Source organism: Amblyraja radiata, unplaced genomic scaffold (genome assembly GCF_010909765.2).
Source record: "Amblyraja radiata isolate CabotCenter1 unplaced genomic scaffold, sAmbRad1.1.pri scaffold_547_ctg1, whole genome shotgun sequence".
NCBI classification, from domain to species: domain Eukaryota; kingdom Metazoa; phylum Chordata; class Chondrichthyes; order Rajiformes; family Rajidae; genus Amblyraja; species Amblyraja radiata.
In genome coordinates, this window is record NW_022630606.1 from 74,000 (window position 1) to 96,040 (window position 22,041).

Consider the following 22,041-nt stretch of genomic DNA (forward strand, 5'->3'; position numbering starts at 1 on the left):
GAGAGAGAGGGAGAGAGAAAGAGAAGTTAATATTATGTCAGAGAGGGAGAGATAAGGGAGAGCGGAGTTAATATTATGGTAGAGAGAAGGAGAGAGAGAAGAAGACAGACTGGGGGGAGAAGAGATACTGCGCAACCGCGTCTGCGCATGATTGGGGGTATCAGGGCACCGGCGCACGTCATTGCGCAGCCGCCAAGTGCTTTAGCATAAAATTGCTGGGGAAACTCAGCGGGTGCAGCAGCATCTATGGAGCGAAGGAAATAGGCGACGTTTCGGGCCGAAACCCTTCTTCAGACTGATAGGGGGTGGGGAAAGAAAGAAGGAAAAAGGGAGGAGGAGGAGGAGCCCGAGGGCGGGCGGATGGGAGGGTGGGAGGAGACAGCTAGAGGGTGAAAGAAGGGGAGGAGACAGCACAGGCTAGCCAAATTGGGGGAATTCAATGTTGATGCCATAAGGACGCAAGGACCCCAGACGGAATATGAGGTGCTGTTCCTCCAATTTCCGCTGTTGCTCACTCTGGCAATGGAGGAGACCCAGGACAGAGAGGTCGGATTGGGAATGGGAGGGGGAGTTGAAGTGCTGAGCCACCGGGAGGTCAGGTAGGTTATTGCGGACTGAGCGGAGGTGTTCGGCGAAACGTTCGCCCAACCTACGCTTGGTCTCACCGATGTAAATCAGCTGACATCTAGAGCAGCGGATGCAGTAGATGAGGTTGGAGGAGATACAGGTGAACCTTTGTCGCACCTGGAACGACTGCTTGGGACCTTGAATGGAGTCGAGGGGGGAGGTGAAGGGACGTGTGTTGCATTTCTTGCGGTTGCAACGGAAAGTGCCCGGGGAGGAGGTGGTGCGGGAGGGAAGGGAAGAATTGACGAGGGAGTTGCGGAGGGAGCGGTCTTTGCGGAAGGCAGACATGGGGGGAGATGGGAAGATGTGGCGAGTGGTGGGGTCACGTTGGAGGTGGCGGAAATGGCGGAGGATTATGTGTTGTATTTGCCGGCTGGTGGGGTGAAAGGTGAGGACCAGAGGGACTCTGCCCTTGTTGTGTGTGCGGGGATGGGGAGAGAGAGCAGTGTTACGGGGTATGGATGAGACCCTGGTGTGAGCCTCATCTATGGTGGCGGAGGGGAGTCCCCGTTCCCTGAAGAACGAGGACATTTCCGATGCCCTGGTATGAAATGTCTCATCCTGGGAACAGATGCGGCGTAGGCGGAGGAATTGGGAGTAGGGGATGGAGTCTTTACAGGGGGCAGGGTGGGAAGACGTGTAGTCCAGATAGCCATGTGAGTCAGTGGGTTGGTAATGTATGTCGGTCAGGAGTCTGTCCCCTGCGATGGAGATGGTGAGGTCAAGGAATGGTAGGGAAGTGTCGGAAATCCCTACCATTCCTTGACCTCACCATCTCCATCGCAGGGGACAGACTCCTGACCGACATACATTACAAACCCACTGACTCACATGGCTATCTGGACTTCCACTTCACAATTATACGCCACTTTGTGTTGGTCTATCACCTAAAATCCCAATAAAATACATTTACGTTTGTGGTTGTAACGTGACAAAATGTGGAAAAGTTCAAGGGGTATGAATACTTTTGCAAGCCTCTGTATGTGTGTGAGTGTATGTGTGTGAGTCTCTGAGTGTGTATGTGTGGGACTCTCTGAGTGTGTGTGTGTGTGTCTCTCTGAGTGTGTGAGCGTATGTGCGTGTGTGTGAGTGTATGTGTGTGCACTCCGTTTGAAATGCCGTGAAATTGGATTTGCTGGCCTGCAGTCTGCTTGAAGTGCTGTGAGATTGGATTTGTTGCCTGCACTTTGCATAGAGTGCTATTAGGTTGGACTTGCGACCTGTCTTCTGCTTGGAGTGCTGTGAGGTTGTACTTGCTGCCTGAGCTCCACTTGGAGTGCAGTGAGATTGGATTTGTGGCCTGCACTCCACTTCGAGTGCAGTGAGATTGGATTTGTTGCCTGCACTCCACTTCGAGTGCAGTGAGATTGGATTTGTGGCCTGCACTCCACTTTGAATTCAGTGAGATTGGGTTTGCGGCCTGCACTCCGCTTCAAGTGCTGTGAGATTGGATGTGCAGGCCTGCAGTTAATTACTTTTGAGGCAAATTCTCAGATTTTCTTTGTTAAAATTTGACCGCTCAATGTCTCCATATTAAAATAGTTTTTTTATAAAAACAGCAAAGAGCCATCAAGAGGCAGTGAGCAGCAGAACACAACAAGAGACACAACAAGAAAGAACTTAATAAATCTCATCTTTAACATTTAATTTGTTGTTATATTTTAAGAATCACTCACATTTTAAACTTTAATAAATCCTTTTTCCACTTGCCATGACTTCATGTTCTTCATCACAATGGGAACCTAATAGCCAGGAATGGCTGTGCTGTTGGAGAGCCAATAAGACTTACTGAGTCTGAGTGACTGAGCTGACAGGCCCGAGTGACTGAGCTGCCACCCAAAGAAAAAAGAAACCCACAATGCCCATACTAGCCCTCTGGAATCCAGCTCCTTCTGCCCACAACACCAATGCTATCGCTCCAGAACACCCCCCCCCCCCCCCCCCCCAATGGCCAGCAATATTGGAATTGGTGGGGAGGTAGAATATTGCGTTGGGGGACCGTGTGAAGCTGCTACCCAACGGGTCCCACTTAGTCTAGTTCTCTTTTAAATTTGACTGCTTTGTGTTTGTCAGCAAATCTCCATTTTGAATTTACGAACCAAACTTGACCAGATCAAACTATTTCACAGCTACATACACAAGGGACAAATGCGTCAACATTTTCTTTAAAAAAACACTTTAAAATGCCCTTAAGTTTTCGGGTCAGTGGCAGCCAGCTGGTGCTGTGAGCAGTCGGCTGTGTGCAGCTTGGCTCACTTTAGCATTTTCACTTGGATACAGAATCAATTAATATATATTGTACAATTTACAATATATATTAATGATTTGGATGAGGGAATTGAAGGCAACATCTCCAAGTTTGCGGATGACACTAAGCTGGGGCGCAGTGTTGGCTGTGAGGAGGATGCTAGGAGACTGCAAGGTGACTTGGATAGGTTGGGTGAGTGGGCAAATGTTTGGCAGATGCAGTATAATGTGGATAAATGTGAGGTTATCCACTTTGGTGGCAAAAACAGGAAAGCAGACTTTTATCTACATGGTGGCCGATTAGGAAAAGGGGAGATGCAATGAGATCTGGGTGTCATGGTACACCAGTCTTTGAAAGTAGGCATGCAGGTGCAGCAGGCAGTGAAGAAAGCGAATGGTATGTTAGCTTTCATAGCAAAAGTATTTGAGTATAGGAGCATGGAGGTTCTACTGCAGTTGTACAGGGTCTTGGTGAGACCACACCTGGAGTATTGCGTACAGTTTTGGTCTCCAAATCTGAGGAAGAACATTATTGCCATAGAGGGAGTGCAGATAAGGTTCACCAGACTGATTCCTGGGATGTCAGGACTTTGATATGAAGAAAGACTGGATAGACTCGGCTTATACTCGCTAGAATTTAGGAGATTGAGGGGGATCTTATAGGCACTTACAAAATTCTTAAGGGGTTGGACAGGCTAGATGCAGGAAGATTGTTCCCGATGTTGGAGAAGTCCAGAACAAGGGGCCACAAACACAGTTTAAGGATAACGGGGAAATCTTTGAGGACCTAGATGAGAAAAACATTTTTTTTCACACACAGAGAGTGGTGAATCTGTGGAATTCTCTGCCACAGAAGGTAGTTGAGGCCAGAGTTCATTGGCTATATTTAAGAGGGAGTTAGATGTGGCCCTTGTGGCTAAAGGGTTCATGGGGTATGGAGAGAAGGCAGGTACGGGATACTGAGTTGGATGATCAGCCATGATCATATTGAATGGCGGTGCAGGCTCGAAGGGCAGAATGGCCTACTCCTGCACCTATTTTCTAGGTATCTATGTATCTATGTATGAATGAAAAGGTGCTGGTACCGTTGATTGTCTGCTCCACGAGAGGGGCAAGGAGGGCTTAGATTAGGAACACTTCTCCATCCATTCCCCACCACGGATGGCTGACCTGCTGAATTCTACCGGCACTTTGGAGGGGAATGGACTGGCGACGTGTTGGGTCTGGACACTGCTGTTCCTCCAGCTTGTGCGTCACCTTGTCAACGTCTGTTTCTTAAAAAGCAGATAATTACAAAATTGTTAAAGGTAAACAATGGCAATCTTTAATTGATTCATCAGACGGGTGTGGGGAGATCTACAAAGACCACAAACGTTGCTCAGTGCTTCTCGGGCACTCACAGAACATAGGAAAGTTAGCACAATTTTACATTTTGCTTATCAGTAAAACACTCCTACCAAGTCTGAATATGGCATGACTGAAAGATTATGTTGCCTTTAAGACAATCGGAAAAGCTGGGTCCAAATCAAGCTCATCCAATAACAAGTTATTACTTATATCTGGAGCGTCAGTTTATTTTTCAATCTTGGCTTCTTCATGGCCTTGAAAGAAGCAGATGTTATTACGCAAGCTTCCATCTTAATGCCTTTATTAAAAAGACAACCTGTCCTTCATATTGCGTTCAATATACTTAGTAAAGTCATTCAGACTTGGCACCGAGCCATTTTTTTGTTCTACTAGACCATGCTTTTGTAGAAGATCAACTCCATTTTAGATTTGACTATTAGCTCTTTCAACCTCACTCTGGCAATGGAGGAGGCCCAGGATAGAAAGATCAGTGTGGGAGTAGGAAGGAAACTTAAAAAGGTTGGCAACCGGGAGATCCAGCGGGCCTTGGCGGACTGAGTGTAAGTGTAGGGTGAAATGCACGCCTAGTCTAGATACAAGGAGAAAGTGTGTGTGTCAGAGAGCGTGTGTGAGAATGTGTGCATGAGATTGTGTATGTGAGGGAGAGAGTGCGAGAGTGAGCGAGAGCAAGAGAGAGGGAGTGTGTGTGAGAGAGGGGGAGTGTTTGTGTGTTTGAGAGAGCGGGGGTGTGTTTGTGTGAGAGAGACCAGGAGTATGTGTGAGAGAGCAAGAGAGAGAGAGGGAGTGTGTGAACGTGAGAAAGGGGGAGCGTTTGTGTGTGTGAGAGAGGGAATGTGTCAGAAAGCAAGAGAGAGGGTGTGTGCACGAGCAACACAGAGGTTGTGTGAGAGACAGCAAGAGAGTGGTGCGTGTCTCAGACTGAGTGTGTGTGCGTTTGAGAGAGAGGGACAGTGAGAGGGTGTGGATAGGAGACGTGGGGAGGGTATGACGCTATTTATTTCTGCCTGGGAGAGGCACTGGAGGGAAGGGGTGCCGATGGAGTGTGTGAGAGACAGGGAGCGAAAGAGGGAGTATGTGAAAGAGACAGGGAGCGAGAGAGGGAGTGTGTGAGAGACAGGGAGCGAGAGAGGGACTGTGTGAGAGAGACAGGGAGCGAGAGAGGGAGTGTGTGAGAGAGACAGGGAGCGAGAGAGGGAGTGTGTGAGAGAGAGGAGGGGGGCACGAGAGGCTGGAGTGGAGAGCATTTGTGTGTGAGTGGGGGGAAAGTGTGGGGAGAGTGGAGGGAGAGGGGAGAGAGAAGAATGCATACAGTTCTGGTCACTCCATTACAGGACTGGTGTGGATGCTTTGGGGAAGGTGCAGAGATGGTTAACCAGAATGGTTTAAAAACAAGGAACTGCAGCTGCTGGTTTACAAAAAAGGATACAACGTTATGGAGTAACTCCGCCGGACAGGCAGCATCTCTGGAAAGGATTGGTTGACTGAAGAAACGACCTGAAACGTTACCCATTCCTTACAGCATTTTGTGTCTACCTAAAGAGCGCCTATCTATCCACGTGGCGGTGTGCCAACAGGCTGGAGGAGCGGGCAAACGCCTTGTCACCGAGCGGGCAGGTGAAGGGGCGCTGGCCGGTGTCGATCCGCCGGTGCTCCAGCAGGTGGTCAAGGCGAGTGAAGCCCTTACCACAGGACGGGCAGGGGAAGGGACGCTCACCGCTGTGGGTACGCCGGTGCTTCCACAGGCTGGACATGCGGGTGAAACCCTTGCCACACTCAGCGCACACAAAGGGTCTCTCTCCGGTGTGTATCCGCTGGTGCTCCTGCAGCTCCCATGCTCTCATTACAGTGGGAGCATCTGCTCGCCAGCGTGGACCCGCCGGTGCTGCCGCAACCCCCGCGAGGTGTCAAACTCTTCACCGCAGTACGGGCTGTCGTAGGGCTGGCCACTGGTGTGCATGCGCTGGTGAGAGACGGCGTGGGAGGCCATGGCAAAGTGCTCTCCACACTCCGGGCTGGGGAAGGGACGGTCGCCGCCGTGCACCCGCTGGTGGGACAGCAGCGTGGAGGAACGGGTGAAGCCCTTGCTGCACTGGGCGCAGGTGAAGGGGCGCTCGCCGGTGTGGGTGCGCTGGTGGGACAGCAGTTTGCCGGTAATGGTGAAGCGCTTGCCGCATTGGGCGCAGGTGAAGGGACGCTCGCCGGCGTGCCCCCGCTGGTGGTACAGCAGCTTGGAGGAGCTGGTGAAGCCCTTGCCGCTCTGGGCGCAGGTGTATGTACGCTCACCGATGTGGGTGCGCTGGAGCACCAGCAGGCTGCTGGACCGGGTGAAGCCCTTGCTGCACTGGGCGCAGGTGTAGGGCCGCTCGCCAGTGTGGGTGCGCTGGTGCACCAGCAGGCTGCCGGACTGGGTGAAGCCCTTGCCGCAGTTGCTGCAGGTGTACGGTCGTTCCCCGGTGTGCAACCGCCTGTGCACCTTCAGCTCTGGCGACGACTTGAAGCCTTTGCCGCAGTTGGAGCAGGTGAAATGCTGCTCACTGTTGTGCCCCCGCCGGTGCTCCTGCAGCCCCGACAACTGGGTAAAGCTCTTGCCGCAGGTGAAGCAGCCATAGGGCTTCTCACCCGTGTGCACCCGCCGGTGGCTCTTCAGGTGATTCGCCATCTTGAAGCTCTTGCCGCAGTCGGAGCAGGTGAATGGCCTCTCGACGGGGTGCACGCGGTTGTGCCGCTGCAGATTGTCGTAGCTGGTGAAGCTCTTGCCGCATTCCGAGCAGTCGGAGGGGCGTTCTCCCGTATGCACCCGCCAGTGGGTCTCCAGCTGGCTCGGGAACTGACAGGCCTTGCCACACACGTCACACTCATAACGCTTCTCCTTGTTGTGTGCCGTCATGTGGTCCTCCATCGAAGCTCAGCCCCTCGAAGCTCAGCCCGCACACCGAGCAGATTGGGGGGGGGGCTCACCGGCACCCTGGCCGCCCTCAATGGCCGCTCACGTCCCCGTCTCTCCGTCCACAGCAACGGCTCCTAACCCCTGCAGGAGGGGAACACAGAAGGTCAACAAGCTGGTAAACCAGACATTACCAGCACATATTGGGTGTGTTTATGGTGGAGGAAACCGTTATATAATTCTGCGCGGCACAGTGGCGCAGCGGTACAGTTGTTGCCTCACCGCCAGAGACCCGGGTTCGATCCTGACCACGGGTGCTGTCTGTGCGGAGTTTGTACGTTCTTCCTTTGACGTGCGTGGGTTTTTACTCCGGGTGCTCCGGTTTCCTCCAACATTTCAAAGACGTTCAGGGTTGTAGATTAATCGGCCTCCACAAAATTGTAAAGTTGTCGCTAATGTGCGTAGGACAGTGCTAGTGTACGGGGTGATCGCTGGTCGGCGTGGACTCCACGGGCCGAAAGACCTGTTTCCACGCTGCATCTCTAAACTAAACTAAACCAAACCAAAGAAGGTTCGACCCAAAATGTCACCCATTCATTCTCTCCATAGATGCTGCCTGACTCGCTGTTACTCCAGCACTTTGTGTTTATCTTCCCCACAGTTGCGGCCTGACATGTTGAGTTTCTCCAGCACTTTGTGTCTATCTTCTCCACAAATGCTGCCTGACATGCTGAGTTACTCAAGCAGTCTCTCTCTCTGTCTGCCTGTCTCTCTTTGTCTGCCTGTCTCTCTCTTTCTCTCTCTCTCCCTCTCTCTATCTCACTGTCACTCTTTCTCCCTCTCTCTATCTCACTGTCTCTCTCTCTGTCTCTCTCTCTCTATCTGTCTCTCTCAGTCTCTCTCTGTCTCCCTCCCACTCCATCTGTCTCTCTCCGTCTCTCTCTGTCTCTCTCTCTCTCTCTCTCTCTCTCTCTGTTTCTCTCTGTTTCTCTCTCTCTGTCTCTCTCTGTCTGTATGTCTCTCTCTACCTCTCTCTGTCCCTCCCTCAATCTTTCCCTCTCTCTGCATCTGTCCCTCTCTCTCTCTTTCCCCTCTCTGTCTCTCCCTATGAGTCTCTCTCTGTTTCTGTTTCTCTCTCTGTCTCTGCATCTCTTTCTCTGAATCTCTCCCTCTCTGTCTGTCTCTCTCCATCTCTCTCCCTCCCTGTCTCTCTCTCTGTCTGTCTGTTTCTGTCTGTCCCTCTCTGTCCCTCTCTCTCTCTCTCGCTCTGTCTCTCTCTCTGTCTCTCTCTTTGTCTCCATGTCTCTGTGTCATCTGAGAGGGAGCTAGAATCTGATAGTCTGAGTCTCATTGCTTGTCTGAGCGAGATCGGTCTGATGATATTCTCTAGTCGAGATCTCTTATCTATCAGAGAGAGAGAGCTCTAGAGAGCGAGCTCTCTAGAATAGAGAATCTCTCTCTAAGCTCTCTATCTCTTCTCTCTATTCTCTCTCTCTCTCTCTCTCTCTCTCTCTCTCTCGATAAACTCTCGACCTCTCTAACTCGTGTTACTAAAGAAACTCTCCTCTCCGTAGCTCATATCTCTCATCTCTCCACTCTCTATGTCCATGTCCTCTCGCTCCTCGTCTATCTCAGTAATCGCTGGCACGCTGTCTGCTCCTCTCGCTCTGTATTTCTTTTCTCTCTCTTCTAGGTTAGTACCTCTCTCTCTGTCCCTCTCTCTATCTCTCGCTCTCCCTCTCTCTGTCTATCTCTGGTTTCTATCGGGTCTCTGTCCATTACTCTGACTCTCCCTCTCCTGCTCCATGCGCTCTCTCTCTCTTCTTGGTCTCGGTCTCGCGTCTGTCTCTGGCTCTGGCGAGAGAGCTGGCTCTCGCAACCCCGCCCTCCGCCCCCGGAAGAGAAAGCGAGCCAGCCCCCAGCGAGAAAGAGACCGGGCCCGGCCCCGCGGGGGGGGCGAGCGAGAGGCGCGCGTCGAGGAGAGCGCGCGCGCGAGGCGAGGCGCGAGAGAGAGCGAGAGAGAGAGCTCCGCTCGCTAGGCTCTTCGCGCTCGTCTTCGCTCGCGCGAGCGCTCGAGAGCGCGCGCGCGTACTCGAGCGAGCTCGCGCGCGCGCGAGCTCTCTCCTCCTCTCTCTCGCCTCGCTCGCGCTCGAGCTCCCGCTATCGATAGCTCTACTCCACGCTCGCGCCGCGCTCGAGCGCACGCGACGCTCCCGTCCCCCTGCCTTCCCCGTCGGGCACGCAACCCTCCAATGTTCACTCAATGCTGTCCATGGTTTTTCGTTAATTCTTCATTTCACCCTCCTTCCATCCCTCTATCCCTCCCCCAGCCCACACTCCTCCCTCTCTCTCTCTCTCTCTCTCTCTCTCCCTCTCTCTCTCTCTCTCTCTCTCTCTCTCTCTCTCTCTCATTCTCCCTCTCTCTCACTCATGACTGCAACGCGGACCAGAGAGAGACCATGGGGCGGATTCCTTCTCCCGCCCTCTGACTGACGTCCATCTCCTCCAATCACCGCCGCTTCCGGCCATCTGCAAGTCCCATCCGACCACCCGGTTGAGTGACGGCTCCCTCCGCCAATGGGGACGTCCGACCAGTCAGAGGGCCGGATGTCCCGCTCCTGCCGTCCCTCTATGATGTCACCGTTGCATTTCACATCTGAGGGGTTTTGCAAGATTATTGCAATGAATGTAATGCATTTCGCATCCCGGGGGGTTGCAATATCACTTTAATGCAACGCATTTGCTGCATTTAACATTGTAGGAGGGTGCAAAGTTATTCTAACTCGATGCATTCGTTGCATTTAACATCTGATGTGTTTTGCAAAATGAGTGCAATGAATTTAATGCATTGAACTTCCAAGTGGGGGGCTGCAATATCAATTGAATGCAACGCATTTGCTGCATTTAACTTTGCGGAAGCGTGCAAAGTTATTCCAATGCGATGCATAAGTTGCATGTAACATCTGAGCTGTTTCACCCATCTGGTGAACCCGCCTTTTATATGCTGAAGAGAAAACTGAAGGGGACTAGCATAACAAGCATAAGCATAACCAAAACAAGCATGAGTTTAAAGATGGCTCCAATGCAGGCCTGGCAGAGCATCACCAGAGGGGACACCCAGCAACTGGTGATGTCCATGAATCGCAGACTTCAAGCAGTCATTGCAGGCAACGGATATGCAACAAAATACTAGACATGACTACTTTCATTTACATGGCTATCTGGACTACACTTCTTCCCACCCTGTTTCCTGTAAGGACTCTATCCCCTACTCTCAATTCCTCCGTCTACGTTGCATCTGCTCCCAGGATGAGGTGTTCCACGCCAGGGCATCAGAGATGTCCTCATTCTTCAGGGAACGGGGGTTCCCCTCCCCTACTATAGAAGAAGCTCTCATCAGGGTCTCTTCAATTATAAACGATGAGATAGCCGCACATTCGGATAGCAGTAACAGGATTGGTACGACTCAGCATGGATTTGCGAATGGGAAATAATGCTTGACTAATCTTCTGGTATGTTTAGAAGATGTAACTAGGAAAATGGACAAAGGAGAGCCAGTGGGTGGAGTGTACCTGGACTTCCAGAAAACATTTGATAAGGTCCCACATAGGAGATTAGTGGGCAAAATTAGGGCACATGGTATTGGGGGTAGAGTGCTGACATGGATAGAGAAGTGGTTGGCAGACAGGAAACAAAGAGTAGGGATTAACGGGTCCCTTTCAGAATGGCAGGCAGTGACTAGTGCGGTACCGCAAGGCTCGGTGCTGGGACCGCAGCTATTTACAATATATATCAATGATTTGGATGAAGGGATTCAAAGTAACATTAGCAAATTTGCAGATGACACAAAGCTGTGTGGCAGTGTGAACTGTGAGGAGGATGCTATGGGAATGCAGGGTGATTTGGACAGGTTGGGAGAGCGGGCAGATGCATGGCAGATGACGTTTAATGCGAATAAATGTGAGGTTATCCATTTTGGAAGCAAAAACATGAAGGCAGATTACTATCTAAATGGCGTCAAGTTGGGAAAAGGGGAAGTACAACGGGATCAGGGGTCCTTGTACATCAGTCTATGAAAGTAAGCATGCAGGTACAGCAGGCAGTGAAGAAAGCAAATGGCGTGTTGACCTTTATAACAAGACGAATCGAATATAGCAGCAAAGAGATACTTTTGCAGTTGTGCAGAGCCCTAGTGAGACCACACCTGGAGTATTGTGTGCAGTTTTGGTCCCTTAATTTGAGGAAAGACATTCTTGCTATTGAGTGAGTGCAGCGTATGTTTACAAGGTTAAATCCCGGGATGCGGGACTGTCATATGCTGACAGAATGGAGCAGCTGGGCTTGTACACTCTGGAGTATAGAAGGATGAGAGGGTTTCTCATTGAAACATATAAGATTGTTAAGGGCTTGGACACGCTAGAGGCAGGAAACATGTTCCGGATGTTAGGGGAGACCAGAACCAGGGGCCACCGTTTAAGAACAAGGAGTAAGCTATTTAGAACGGAGACGAGGAAACACTTTTTCCCAAAGATAGTGGTGAGTCTGTGGAATTCTCTGCCTCAGAGGGCGGTGGAGGCAGGTTCTCTGGATGCTTTCAAGAGAGAGATAGATAGGGCTCGTAAAAATAGTGGAGTCAGGGGATATGGGGAGAAGGCAGGAACGGGGTACTGATTGGGGATGATCAGCCATGATCACATTGAATGGCGGTGCTGGGTCTAAGGGCCGAATGGCCTACTCCTGTACCTATTGTCTATTGTCAATACCCCGTCCACCCACTCGTAACAAGGGCAGAGTCCCCATAGTCCTCATCTTTCACCCTACTTGCCGTCACATACAACAAACTGTCCTCCGTCATTTTCGCCCCCTTCAACGGGATCCAACCACTTACCACATCTACACCTCCCCCTCCCCCCCCGTCTGCTTTCCGCAAAGACTGCTCCCTCCGTAACTCCCTTGTCAATTCTTCCCTTCCATGATGCTGGCTCGAAGGACCGAATAGCCTCCTCCTGCACCTATTTTCTATGTTTCCCTCCCGCACCACCCACTCCCCGGACACTTTCCCTTGTAACCGCAAGAGATGCTACATTTGTCGCTTTACCTCCCCCCTTGACTTCATTCAAGGACCCAAGCAGTCGTTCCAGGTGCGACAGAGGTTCACCTGCATCCACTGCTCTAGATGTCAGTCCAAGCGTAGGCTTGACGATCGCTTCGCTGAACACCTCCGCTCGGTCCGCTTTAACCAACCTGATCTCCCGGTGGCTCAGTGCTTCAACTCCCCCTCCCATCCCGTATCCGACCCCAATGTTCTGGGCCTCCTCCATGGCCAGAGTGAGCACCACCGGAAATTGGAGGAGCAGCACCTCGCTTTCCGGTATTCCTTGCTGTCTCCTCCCCTTCTCAGTTCTCCCTCATCCCTCGGGTTCCTCCTCCTCCTTTTTTCCATCTTTTCTCCCCACCCCCCCCCCCCCCCCCCCTCCCCGCACCCTACATCAGTCTGAAGAAAGGTTTCGGACTGAAACGTTGCCTATTTCCTTCGCTCCATAGATGCTGCTGTATCCGCTGAGTTTCTTCAGCACTTTTGTCTACCTTTCAATTTTCCAGCATCTGCAGTTCCGTCTTAAACACAATGGGAGGCTGTTGCTGGACAGATCTCGGCAAAAGGCTCCCTCAACAAACCCTCAAAACCCCCTCAAAACCGCCCAAAACTGTCCAAAAACCCTTAAAATGCTCAAAAACCCTTCAAACTGGTTACAAAAAACTGCTCTGAAAACCCTTAAAATACTCAAAACCCTTAAAACCGCTCAAAAACCATCTGCTGAAAATCACCCTTAAAACTGCTCCAATAAAACAGCAAAACGGCTCAAAAACCCGCAAATGCTCAAATAAACACTCAAAACTGCTCATGAATCGTCACCAACACCTCAAAAAACCTTAAAAACTGCTGAAAACAAATGAACCCCTCAAAAAACCCTTAAAACTGCACCAAAACCCTATAAAACCATAAAACTACTACTAAAAACTCAAAGCCGCACAAAAACACAGCAACCATCAAAAGCCCTCAAGACCCCTGAAAAAACCCTCAAAAACCTTACCAGCTTAAAAACCCTCACCAACCAGCAAAACCCCTCAAAACTGACCAAAAAAACATCAAAACTGCTCCAAAAAAGTCAAGCTGCTCAAAAAGCCATCAACAATGCTCAAAATAGCTACAAAAACCCTAAAAAACCCTAAAAACATCTCAATCCCACAACAACCCGCAAACCCCCCCCCCCCAAACAACCCTGAAGACTCCTCAACCCCCTCAAAACTGCTCAATAAACTCAAAACTGCTCAACAACCATCAACAACGCCTCAAAAAACCATCAGCAGCCCTCACAAGCCATGAAGACCGCCCGAAAAAAACCTAAAAACTTCTGAAAACCCGTTAATAACGTCTCCATTCCTCCTCTGGTCCCTCTCTCTCTCTCGCTCCCTCTCTACCTCTCCCCTACACCCCCTCCCCCTCTCCTGCACCCCCTCACCTCCATCCCTTCCTCTACACCCCCTCCCCTACACCCATCTCCAATACACCTCCTCCCCCTCCCATACACACCCTCCCCTCTGTGAGATATATTGTTTGTGCTCACAATCACTACTCAGAGACTAAATTGTGGAAACAAGAAATGCTTTATTTGCGAGTCTGCAGAATCGGGTGCCTCTCCAAGTTGAGACACCCCGAGCTAAGGAAAAGCGTCTATTTTTATACAATTCAGTATACAGTCGTTATTGATCGGACGCCTCCCCTTCTGACCCCTTCCAATCAGGGTACCGAGGTTCACAATCTTCCAACCCTCCCCTCCGTGCGTCATCAATCATTCCCTCTCCTCCAACATCATACATCGCATGTACATTTAAATTAGGTTCTTTGTCATGAGGGGCGTAAAGTTAATATTCATTTAACGTATTAAGCATGCGCAGTATCTGTTGGCCTAACCTACTTAATTGCCTTTGTCCTAAAGAATAGCTTCTGTGTTATCAGCTACATTCCTTACCTCATCTTGTTATTCTACAATGTTATCAACAGCTCTGAAGGTCTGACTGTTTGTTCGAATCACAAGGTTGGTGATTCCAACTGCTCGGCCCATCACAAGGTCGGTGACTTCAATCACTCGGCCCCTCGCAATGATGGTGGTTTAATCATCTTATCCCTCACAATCCTCCCTTTTTCTTTTGCTACGCATCCTGTATTAAACCCCATTCCTAGACTTCCTGCTGTTCCAAAGCTAATAACATTATTTTTATCTCTCTTTCCTCTGGGACCTCTCTCGGCCTCATTATCATTATCTTCTGGACGCCCCCTTTCTCCCCCATGGGGACAACTGCCTGCATTTGGCTTATACTTCTAGTTATAAGAACCCTGAGACATGGTATACAACAGGGGATAATGATCAATGCAGCTAATGCCCATAAAATCACCAGTCCCACCGCTTTCCACCAGGCTCCTCCTAAGATGTAATCCCACCATCCTGCTCCCATGATTGTGTTCCATCTCTGTACCGGGACATGTGCTATTTTTCTGAATCCTTCTGATATATCCATTACTGCTTGCCCGTTGTCATCTATGTTTAGGCAGCAATTAGAGAGGTTGAATGTTCCGCATACTCCTCCCTCTTCGGCTAGTAAGTAGTCTAAGGCCAAACGGTTTTGGTATATCGCTGTTCTCATCTGTGTCTGCTGCTTTGCCAACATCTCTAGTGCAGATGCTGTCTGGTTAGTAATTACTTCCAGCACTGCCTGTAGTCTTATGATCCGTTTAACATATACACTGGGGTCCGGTAGCCCCAGGATCCGTCCTGTGCCCAAGTGGCTGGTCCATAATATGAGATGATTCTTGCAGGTGGCCACTCATCATTTTCCCATGTCCATTCCTCTCTTCGTTCGGTGTAGATCGGCAAAGATGGGTGTTCCTAGCGACCGGCCCTCCTCAGTGGACAACAAAAAAACCCTGGTTGTACCAGTCCAATTAAACAAGTCCCACTCCATTTTTCTGGCAATACCGAGTATGCCTTGTGTCCGCATATCCATAGCAGTCCTTCAGGGGCCGGTCCACTAGAGGTAACATTGTCCCATATGTCCTGCAACACTGGGATTCCCTGGTAAGGGTTGTTCCCGGTGCAATTCCATAATCCAGTCGATTCGCTTCCATCAGTCTTCATCCAGATAGTACAGTTTCCTTCATCCTTTACAGTGGGATACCATTGAGGTTCCTCTGGCCACCACACTCGGGATTGATTTGGCCACTGGGTGATGATGCGCTGGCAGGGGCTGCTGCCTACTAGGATGGCATCCTTTGCCCAGGGCCTGGCGATACACTCAGTTCCAACCGGGGTGTGTGTCAGGACCCATTCCTGGGGACTTCGATCTCTTCCCACCGTCAAATTCCACTTTATCAGGTCCCATACCTCAATGATAGATCCTCTCCATGGCCAGCGTGAGCTCATCAGCGGTCCTCCACAAACCCAACAGTTAGTCACATTTAGGGTTCTGGCTATCCGGAGGGCCAAGTCCACAAACAGGTTTCTCCCCACTTCACCTCTAGTCCTTAGGTCGTAGCAATCATCACTTACATGGGAATGATAGGTAAATGCTCTGGTTGTTCGCCCTCCATATCTGATAGGATGGTAGCACTTATCACAGTTATTAACACTTCTTATAATGGTTACATACATAGTTAGTAATACTACAACTGCTCCTTTCATGCTGTTAGGTTCATACACTTATTTCTTACTGAAAGTTAATGCCAGGGGCTTATTCCCTGGTTTTACCGTCCACTGATCGTCTTTCTCAGGAACTGACGGCGGGTCAACGGGTCCTTTAACCCGGGTCGCATGTGTCCACCCTTTTTCTTTTGTCCGTACGGCTGTCTCCGTTGTCAGCAATGCCAGGTATGGGCCAGTCCACCGGGGCTGTAGTTTCTCCTCCTTCCAACTTTTAATCAGTACCCAGTCACCGGCCTTTATAGCGTGTATTGGAAAGTCGAGTGGTGGACTTTGTGCCAACAGTCCTTTTATTTTTAATTCTGCAAGGGAACGAGACACTGCCAGTAAATAGTTCCTCAGGAACACATCGCTTCCTTCGAAGGTCGGCGTGCCCTCTACCTTTCCAAGATAGGGCAGCCCAAACAACATTTCGTAGGGAGACACCGCAATATCTTTACGGGGTGCCGTTCGTGTTCTTAATAATGCAATTGGTAAACACTTAGTCCAGGGTAGTCTGGTTTCCTCCATTAACTTAGTTATCTGTGTTTTAAGGGTTGCATTCATCCTTTCCACTCGCCCAGAACTCTGGGGGTGCCAGGGTGTATGCAATTTCCAATTTATTCCCAATGTACTGCAAACCAACAGGTGAACCTTAGAGGCAAAATGTGTTACTCGGTCGGAATCTATGGATTCGATGACCCCGTATCGGGGAATGATTTGTTCTAATAATATCCGGGTTACTGCCTGAGCGGTGGCATTTATCGTGGAAAATGGTTCCACCCACCTGGTGAAATGGTCTACAACTACTAGGAGGTACTTCCACCTTTGTATTCTTGGAAGTTCTGTAAAATCTACCTGTATTCTCCGGAAGGGTCTTATAGCCAATTGTTGTCCTCCACCAGGGACAGCTCTCATTACCTTCTTGTTAACTCTCTGACATAACACACAACCGGAGACTGTCTGCTTAGCCAAAGTATAGATACCTCGGCAAGCGTAGGTCCGTAGTAGTGTGTCACACAGGGCCTGCGCTCCCCAATGTGACTGGGAGTGCAGTTGTGTCATCAAATCCCGAGTTAATCCTTTGGTTAACATTTGTTTCCCATCCGGCGTCCACCACCTCCCGTCAGTGGAACGCCGAGCCCCTAATTCATTCATTTTATCCTCCTCCTCCTGTGAGAATACAGGTATCTTTCCTACTCCTTCCCTTAATGGTATTAAAGACAACATCCTCACTGTTCCTTCTGTTGCTGCCTTTTTGGCGGCTCCGTCTGCCGCTTCATTTCCCCTTGCTTCTAATGAGTTCCCCTTTTGGTGTCCCGCCACATGGACCACCGCTATCCTTTCTGGCAAATGTAATGCTTCCAGCGCCTTCTCAATTAATTGCTCATGTGCCAACTCCTTTCCTCTTGCTGTAATCATCCCCCTTTCTTTCCATATTCTCCCAAACGTGTGCACTACTCCAAATGCACATTTGGAGTCGGTGTACACCGTTCCTTCCTTCCCCTCCAACAATTCTAACGCCCGTATTAAGGCATACAATTCACATGACTGAGCCGACCAACTACCTGGCAACCTGCCCGCCTCCACTCCTTCAAATCCTTCTCCTACTATTATGGCATACCCACTATATCTTTTTCCATTTATACAGCGAGAAGAACCGTCTATAAACCACCTTTCTCCCTCTACCAGAGGCTGCTCCTCCAAATCCTCCCTGCTCTTGGTCTGTAGTTCTATAACTTCGCTACAGTAGTGTTCTGGTCTCTGCCCTTCCTGCTCGTCGTCCGCCGAGTATAAAAACTGGGAAGGGTTTAAATTCTTATCGGTCAGAATGGTCAAATCGTCTTTTTCCATAAGTATCACTTCGTACTTTAGGATCCTGGAGTCAGTCAACCACCGGTTGGACTTCTGAGTTAGTATTGTCCGGACCGTGTGGGGAGTAGATACTACCAGGTCACCTCCAAATGTCAATTTTCCACTTTCTTCCACTAATATTGCTGTTGCTGCGACCGCTTGAATACATACAGGCCACCCTCGTGATACCGGATCCAAGGGTTTAGAAAGGAATGCGACTGGCTGTCGCTTCCCTCCTCTCTTTTGTGTCAGTACCCCCAACGCAATTCCATTCTCCGCATTATCAAAGAGATGGAATGGTTGATCAAAGGACGGGAGGGTCAGTACCGGTGCGGTGATCAGGCTATTCTTTATTTCTCCAAATCTCTGTTCGTCCTCAGAATCCCATTGTACTTTCTCAGTCTCCTCGCACAATTTATCATACAAGAACTTGACTTGTCGGGTGTAATTGTCTATCCATAATCTACAGTATCCAATTAACCCGAGAAACCTCCTGATTTCTTTTTTGTTCCTTGGCATCGGCAGCCCGGTGATCCCAGCTATTCTTTCGGGGTTTATTCTCCTTTTCCCGTCACTAATCAGGTGTCCTAGATATTTAACCTCCTGTTCTACAAATTGTAGTTTATTTTTGGACACTCTCAGTCCATTTTCCCCTAAAAGGTTTAAGAGGGTTATGGTTGCATCCCTTACTGGCTCTTCTTCTCCGCCTGAGAGTACCAAATCATCTACGTACTGCAATAATTGTGTCCCATAGGTCCTGGGAACATCCTCTAATACTTGTTCTAATATTTGCCCGAACAGGTTCGGGGATTCAGTAAATCCCTGAGGGAGCACAGTCCATCGATACTGTTGCTTCCTCAGTGTGTCTGGGTTTTCCCACTCGAATGCAAAGATGTCTCTACTTTCCTCAGCCAGGGGGCAGCTCCAAAAGGCGTCTTTCAGATCTACCACACTGAACCACCTATGGTTAGGGGGTATACGTCCCATTATGGTATAAGGATTTGGGACTACCGGGTGTCGAGCCCTAACTACCCTATTCAATTATCTTAGGTCCTGGACCAGTCGGAACGTTCCGTCAGTCTTTCTTACAGGGAGTATTGGCGTGTTGTAGGGGGACATACAACTCTCCAATACTCCATCCTTCAGTAAGTTTTCTATAATTGGCTGCAGCCCTTTCCTTCCTTCCATTGAAATCGGATACTGTCTTACTTGTACTACTTCACTTCCTTCTCGCAAGGCTATCCTCAGAGGTGGTATTCTTAGCCCTCCCCTATTTCCCTCTCTTGCCCACACCTGTGAGACTATTCTTTCTTCATTTTCGGTCGTCAATTTATATAGTTGTACTATAATCTGTCCACCTACGGGAGCTATGCCCATTCCTAATTGAACTTGTAAGTCCCTTCCCATCAGATTTATTCCTGCTTGGGGCACCAGGATTAAGTCTTCCATGGCCTCTCGATTTTCATATCTTACCATTACTCCTTCTATCTCGGGAGCTGTCATTACCTTTCCCCCTACTCCAGAGATTTTGACTTGCTTTTCCCCTAATCCCATTCCCTCCGGTATCCTGGTTACACTTGATCTTTCCGCCCCTGAGTCCACCATAAATACCGTGTCTTCTCCTTGGGGACCTAATTTTAAGTTTACCAAGGGTTCCCGTGTATTTCCTACACACCACAAGGAGGGGAACCCCTGACCCCCCTATTCCTCCATCAGTGTGTACGATTGTACTTCATGCCTTATCTTTGGACATTCTCTTTTAAAGTGTCCTTCTTTGTGACAATGATAACACCGGGATGGCCCGGTGCGCCATCCCCCTGATCCTTGTTCTTTATTTCCCGGGGGACCCCAACCTTGGTCCCTCCATTCACCCCTTCCTCTTCCTCGTCCTCTACCTCTACCTCGTTCTTGGTCACCATAAGTGCCCAGCCTTCTGTCACCTTTGTTGTTCTTTTCTACTACCTGCTGCACGGCTTGTAACATCATTTTTGCTTTCCCTTTCTGTCGTTCCTCATCTCGTCGTACGTATACCTTCTGAGCCTCTGTTAACAACTGGTTCAATGGCTTTTCATTCCAGTCGTCCAATTTCTTCAATTTCTCTCTGATATCTGGCCATTACTTGGTTACAAAATTAGCCCTTAACAACTGCTGCCCTGCTCCTGAATCAGGTTCTATCCCCGAATACTGCTGCATATTTTTCCGCAATCTCTGTAAGAACGCGGTCGGGGCCTCATCTTTCTGTTGGCTGCTCTCAAAGGCTCGTTCGAAGTTCTGTCCCTTCGGAACAGCCTCTCTAATGCCTTTAATTATGATTTCTCTAAGATCCCTCATACTTTTCCTCCCTTCCTCTGTTAGGTTGTTCCAAGTGGGTGCTGTGATAGGATATTTTGCCTCTCCCCCAACCGCATCTGCACTATCCCCGCCAACCAGATTCCTTTCCCATATTTTCATCCCCGCCTGTCTTATCATCTGCCTTTCTTCTGATGTAAATAGATTTCCCATGATCGACATTATTTCTTCCCAGGTGTATATATTTGGTCCTAAAAACAAATCCAACTGTTCGGCTAATCCCAAGGGATCCTCCAATAAACTTTTCATTTCTTTTTTAAAGCTCCGCACCTCCGAACTTGTGAGGGGCACATTCACATATCCCAGTCCGCCCACATTCCCTCCTAAAGGAACTTCTCTAATGGGTTTCATCTGGAATGTCCGCCTTGATACTTGTTTTGGCACCAAGTTTTTTGATCTGGTCACTCGATAATTGTCAGAAAGAGGAGGGTCCTCACTCGGGCCCTGGTAGGATGCAGGGTTCGATTCCCCCACCCCAGCCTTCTCCTCAATGTCCCCGTCCCCCTCCTCTTCTTTGAAAGTTTGGGGTCCCTGGTTCTCGCCCCCCCTCACGGGAGGAGCAGATGCCTTGACCACGGGGGTGCCTTGGGTTGGTACGGAGGACGGGATGATTTGCACAAGCAGCCCCTGCGCCAATTGTGGCAGGGGTTGCGGCTGTGGGTCCATATATGGGGGGGGTAGCCGTCATCAGGATGCCCATGGTGAGGTTCATCCTTCTTTTCTTCTGTTTTTAGTGGGTACATCCCATTGTAGGGTATCCAACACTGTGCGTAATCTATTTCTATCTGCTTTAACGGTTATTTACGAATATTTTCAAGGCCTGTTTTACACAATCCTCATTGGATCCCAACCTTGGCCACCACACCGAACTCCCTTTTATGGGTTCCTTTGGCCATTCAAAGTAACAATATTTTATCATGACTTTCTTACTTTTACCCTGAGTCCCCCCCTCACCCCATCCGTGCAACATTCGCCCCAATGGACTATCAGGCGGAATGTGCGGCTCTTCACCAGTTTGAGCCTTTTTCCCCGGGCCCTTACTTTGCCCGTTCCGGTTACCCATCCCTGTCAGACCTTTTCCCGTCCAACAGAACCCAATCGCCCGAGTAATACTTAATAGTCTATATTCTTACCCGAGTCCTGTGCACAGGAATTGCTCGATTGATTGATCTCTTTCACCGGATTCCCTCTTGTTTCCAGAGTCTCTTGTCCGAATATCACTCGCTCAAACCGCTGACTGCAAGCAAGGAGATCAGAGACTGCTGAAATCAGCAGGGTGCACCTTCCCCTCCTTTCGTGCCTCCGTCAAGCGGCCGGAGTGACGAACCCGGACGAGCCCCCAACTTGTGAGATAAGGAAAAACGCCTATTTTTATACAATTCAGTATACAGTCTTTATTGATAGGACGCCTCCCCTTCTGACCCCTTCCAATCAGGGTACCGAGGTTCACAATCTTCCAACCGTCCCCTCCGTGCGTCTTCAATCATTCCCTCTCGTCCCACATCATACATCGCATGTACATTTAAATTAGGTTCTTTGTCATGAGGGGCGTAAAGTTAATATTCATTTAACTTATTAAGCATGCGCAGTATCTGTTGCCCTAACCTATTTAATTGCCTTTGACCTAAAGAATAGCTTCTGTGTTGTCAGCTACATTCCTTACCTCATCTTGTTATTCTACTATGTTATCAACAGCTCTGAAGGTCTGACTGTTTGTTCGAATCACAAGGTTGGTGATTCCAACTTCTCGGCCCATCACAAGGTCGGTGACTTCAATCACTCGGCCCCTCGCAATGATGGTGGTTTAATCATCTTATCCCTCACACCTCCACCCATCTCCCCTACTCCACTTCCCCTACACCCCCTCCCCTACACCCTATCTCCGTCACCCCCTCCAAACTGTTCATGAGAGAGAGAGAGTGCGAGAGCGAGAGCGAGAGCGAGAGCGAGAGAGAGAGAGAGAGAGAGAGAGAGAGA

General features: G+C 49.7%; 2 long non-coding RNA genes across 2 annotated transcripts in view; one reads left to right on the forward strand and one right to left on the reverse strand.

Annotated features, from left to right (window-relative positions):
* LOC116970127 overlaps positions 1-538 on the forward strand; it is an 18,294-nt gene extending 17,756 nt beyond the window's left edge. The window contains exon 3 of the long non-coding RNA XR_004411022.1: positions 529-538. This is a non-coding gene — a long non-coding RNA (uncharacterized LOC116970127). The remainder of the gene's footprint in view (positions 1-528) is intronic.
* An 11,496-nt stretch (positions 539-12,034) lies between these two features.
* Positions 12,035-20,098, reverse strand: LOC116970128. The gene is made up of 3 exons (XR_004411023.1): positions 19,675-20,098; positions 16,606-16,608; positions 12,035-12,046 (listed from the first exon to the last, which is right to left on the reverse strand). It is a non-coding gene; the product is annotated as an uncharacterized LOC116970128 (long non-coding RNA).
* Positions 20,099-22,041: the final 1,943 nt, after the last annotated feature.